The 5,190-nt window shown below is 38.4% G+C and overlaps 1 pseudogene; it reads left to right on the top strand.

Annotated features, from left to right (window-relative positions):
* Positions 1-2,862: 2,862 nt before the first annotated feature.
* Positions 2,863-2,981, top strand: LOC134935871 (5S ribosomal RNA; annotated as a pseudogene).
* Positions 2,982-5,190: the final 2,209 nt, after the last annotated feature.

A 5,190-nucleotide genomic window follows, 5' to 3' on the forward strand; every position in this document is an offset into this window, starting at 1 on the left:
ACATGACTGCAGTTAGAAGCCTCCTTCAATGGCGCCGTTCATCGTGACCACACTAGCGTTGTCACGTGACACATGCGTCATCATCTGGGTCCGTGGTCGCGGTCACGTGATTCTATACGTCATGTGAATCGCTTCTTCAATAGCGTTCACGTGATTTACGCGTCACTGACCGCACATCTAACCAATCTTCCAAATTTCATCATTAATCCAATTTACACATACAGGTTAAGGGCTTACGAAATCAAGAGAAATGTAATATTTATCTCAATACAAGTAATGATATTTTTGTTTTTATCACTATTTATATCTGTTGTTACTCTAATCATGTGGCCATCAGCTCCGGTCACATGATCCAAACTAAGCCAATCAAATGGTTGCTTGTCATACAAGCTAAACAAAATTACCTAAAATTGACCCTATTCACGTCCCATACCTTCCAAGACATAGTGTTCCATTGTCATGGTAACCCACAAAATCACCTAGAATTGACCCTATTCACGTCCCATACCTTCTTAGACATAGGGCCATATTCAATTAGCAGTGATAACGGACTTTTCACGTGAAAAGTCCGGTTTTCGGGTGAAAAACCGGACTTTTCACGTGAAATGCAATTACAGCCTATTCAATTATCCTGGAAAATGTATCGGTGATCATGTTTTCACTAATTTCACTTCACCTTCTCTGAAGCAGGTGAAAAGTTGGGAAAAATCACTATTTTAAGGTAAAATTTTTTGGATATGGTACAGAACTCCTGGGACACCCCCCTTTATGACTAATTAGGCACGTTGAAGTTTTTAATTATTTTTAATTGGCCAATAATGACATGTCATTTTCGGGGTGAAAAAGTAAAAAGTGATGGAAATTGGGGTTCAAGGTATGGGACAGGTATATTGGGGTGCTTTATAAGTGGGACAGGTGTTTTTTAGGCTTGCAGATGGGAGTAATCGGTCTGTTTCCACTTTTTTTCAAAGTACCCTAAAATGACACAAATATATACTTATACCCATTTTCATGTACCCCAAATTTAATGAGAGCATTTATTTTGCTCAAAAAAACTTGCTTTCTATCATTTTTTTGCATTTTAAAAAAAATTCATATAACCGCCATTTCACACAATTTAAGTCCCCAAAAACTCTCTAATATGATCTCTAACACACTTCTCTTCTGTTTTCCTATGTTAGTTTAGCATTTTTTGGGGTACAGGCTGATTTCTCCATTTTCACCTGCACTTTTCACTGCAAGAATTTTCACGTGAAACCCGGTCGGAATTGAATAGGTCGAAAAATGGAGCGTTTTCGCGGCAATTTTCGGCCGATTACCGCGAAAAAATTTCGGGCGAAAAATTGCCGCGAATTTGCGGATAATTGAATATCCCCCATAGTGTTCCATTGTCATGGTAACTCACAACAATAACAACACCTCAATTACCATCCTCCATATACACCCCTATTCCTTATTAATATCATCCGGAGTCCAGATATGTTCAATCAGTATATAACAATATAAATCCTACCTATTTTCTTTTTTTCGATTACATTATTATATAAAATAGGTGTACTGTCTTTTAAAGGATCATATACATCATTTATTCTTTATAAAAAACAGAAATGGAATAATTGTTTATAGTACAGCATTTAGTTCCATACCCTCATTTAGTCCATGCGGATGGAAAGCATTCATTTTAAAAATCCAATACATTTCTTGTTTCTGTAATCTTTTAAATCTATCTCCTCCTCGTTTTGTAACGGCAATATGTTCTAAACAGGTAAGTTTTAGTGTGCTCGCATCACTATAATGATAATTTGCATAGTGTCTTGAAACACTATGGTCTAATTTTTTATTTATAGGAGTAATATATAAACTATATCTCCGTGTAAGAGACAGACATTTATTAATGCTGGTAGCAACAGGGCATACCTAATAAGCAGCGTGTTGCGGTTTACATGTGATTACACATTCTTTATGCCTAAAAGAGACAGCATATGGTGTTACAGTGGTATTACTATGAGTTAATTATTAATTCATTCTGTAAGGGAATAATTATTTGCTGTGATTTTGTTATACACCTGTCCCTCTATTTAAGTAAAAATTCTTCACTACATGTGCTATTCTTCACTACATGTGCTAGATAAATTGGGACTAACCTAAAGCAATGCAAATTAATTTCTGTCTGGAATAGACATATAAAATTTTGTTTCCTCAGCAAAGCATTAGTTTTTGGACAATCAATGTGTGTTGTTTCCATGCTTTGATGTTTTCATGTTATTCACAATTTTTAGGGACAGTTCATGATATTACCGTGTTCTAATTAGTATCATTATATCAAATTGACGAATCCCTTCTGTCACTACTAATTTTAGTATCATTAATATCTTTTTCTGGTGAATGTCCTGCGTGTTAAATTTTCTCTGGCTATTTTTCCATGTTTCTCTGTGCTTTAGAGATAATACATGCTAACTGCCTATGAACATTAAGGTTTCCCAATCTATTGTGAGCTCTTAAGCAGGTATTTGATAACAATTTTTCAACACTTACCAGAGCAGTAATATCAAGATTCAGTCCACTACATGGCTTTGATGTTTATTTGTACTTCTTATTATGTAAAATCTTTTCTGTATTTGATTTATATTGATTACTAATGTGATACATTGTCAGGGCAGACAGGGGGAATTGGATTACCATTCCTTCCATACCTTACACACCTTACCTTCAAGTATTCCTCTATTTTCAACATCTATCTAGTCTAAATATTTTCTTACTGCCTGATTTTTCTTCTAGTACTATTCTATTTTTATTACCCATTCTTTGTAGTACTTTCTTTCCATTGGGTATTTCTATACGTCGATGGTTGTCCACCCAATTATCTACAGTCATACCATGCTGGACATGCCCGATCTCGTCTGATCTTGGAAGCCAAGCAGCTTTGGGCCTGGTCAGTACCAGAAGGGGTGACCCTCTGAGAATACCGGGTACTGTAGTATCAGGGGATTTACCACACACATCTTCCGTATATTTACCCAGGAATAATCAGCAACGCCGAACTCAAACACCAATCGCAGTACATGTGCCCTTGCTCACTCTTCTAGAAGGAGTCCATAGTTGGAAAAGCCGGATCCCCTGTTTCTCTCTTATGTATGCACTTATGTATAATAATTCATAAGATGATTGAGTAAACAAGGGATTTCAAACTTTCGCTTTGGTGAACGTCGAATATTAACACTCACTTAAAATACAGTGGGTGGGCAGATATACTTCCTGCCACCCACCTTAGAAAAAGTGAGTAACATTTTGTTACATTGTGGTTTAATACTTTTTTAAGTTATTGTTGTGGGTATATACAACAATATTTTGTCGTCTGTCTTTAATAATAAAAGTTAAGTTTTATCTTTCACATTCACTGTGTACCCTATTAGTGATGAGCGGGTTCGGTTTCTCGGAATCCGAACCCCCCCGAACTTCAGCCTTTTTACACGGATCCGAGGCAGACTCGGATCTTCCCGCCTTGCTCGGCTAACCCGAGCGCGCCCGAACGTCATCATCCCGCTGTCGGATTCTCGCGAGGCTCGTATTCTATCGCGAGACTCGGATTCTATATTTTCACACGTGCATTGAGATTCATAGGGAGAGGACGTGGCTGGCGTCCTCTCCATTTAGATTAGAAGAGAGAGAGTGAGAGTGAGACACTTGATTTACTGGAGCTTAGGAGTACTCAGAGAGTGCAGAGTTTACTAGTGACTGACCAGTGACCACCAGTGCAGTTTTTTTATTATATTATTATTTAATATAATCCGTTATCTGCCTGAAAAAAAACGATACACAGTGACACAGTAACAGTATACCATATCTGTGCTCAGCCTCAGTGTGCTGCATCATCTATGTATATCTGACTGTGCTGAGTGCTCAGTGCTCACACAGCTTAATTGTGGGGGAGACTGGGGAGCAGTAGCAGGAGTACATATTATTTAACAGTGCACACTTTTGCTGCCAGAGTGCCACTGCCAGTGTGACTGACCAGTGACCACTGTCTGACCACCAGTATATTGTGATTGTCTGCCTGAAAAAGTTAAACACTCGTCGTGTGGTGTTTTTATTCTATAAACGCATTCTGCTGACAGTGTCCAGCAGGTCCGTCATTAATTATATAATATATACCTGTCCGGCTGCAGTAGTGATATATATATATTTTTTATATCATTATCATCCAGTCTATATTAGCAGCAGACGCAGTACGGTAGTCCACGGCTGTAGCTACCTCTGTGTCGGCAGTCGCTCGTCCATCCATAATTGTATACCACCTACCTGTGGTGTTTTTTTTTTTTCTATCTTCTTGATACTACTAGTAGCTTACTTTAGGAGTCTGCAGTGCTGCTGACAGTGTCCAGCAGGTCCGTCATTATATAATATATACCTGTCCGGCTGCAGTAGTGATATATATATATATTTTTTATATCATTATCATCCAGTCTATATTAGCAGCAGACGCAGTACGGTAGTCCACGGCTGTAGCTACCTCTGTGTTGGCAGTCGCTCGTCCATCCATAATTGTATACCACCTACCTGTGGTGTTTTTTTTTTTTTTCTATCTTCTTGATACTACTAGTAGCTTACTTTAGGAGTCTGCAGTGCTGCTGACAGTGTCCAGCAGGTCCGTCATTATATAATATATACCTGTCCGGCTGCAGTAGTGATATATATATATATTTTTTATATCATTATCATCCAGTCTATATTAGCAGCAGACGCAGTACGGTAGTCCACGGCTGTAGCTACCTCTGTGTCGGCAGTCGCTCGTCCATCCATAATTGTATACCACCTACCTGTGGTGTTTTGTTTTTTTTCTATCTTCTTGATACTACTAGTAGCTTACTTTAGGAGTCTGCAGTGCTGCTGACAGTGTCCAGCAGGTCCGTCATTATATAATATATACCTGTCCGGCTGCAGTAGTGATATATATATATATTTTTTATATCATTATCATCCAGTCTATATTAGCAGCAGACGCAGTACGGTAGTCCACGGCTGTAGCTACCTCTGTGTCGGCAGTCGCTCGTCCATCCATAATTGTATACCACCTACCTGTGGTGTTTTTTTTTTTCTATCTTCTTGATACTACTAGTAGCTTACTTTAGGAGTCTGCAGTGCTGCTGACAGTGTCCAGCAGGTCCGTCATTATATAATATATACCTGTCC

This window comes from Pseudophryne corroboree, chromosome 1, assembly GCF_028390025.1.
Source record: "Pseudophryne corroboree isolate aPseCor3 chromosome 1, aPseCor3.hap2, whole genome shotgun sequence".
Taxonomy (NCBI): Eukaryota; Metazoa; Chordata; class Amphibia; order Anura; family Myobatrachidae; genus Pseudophryne; species Pseudophryne corroboree.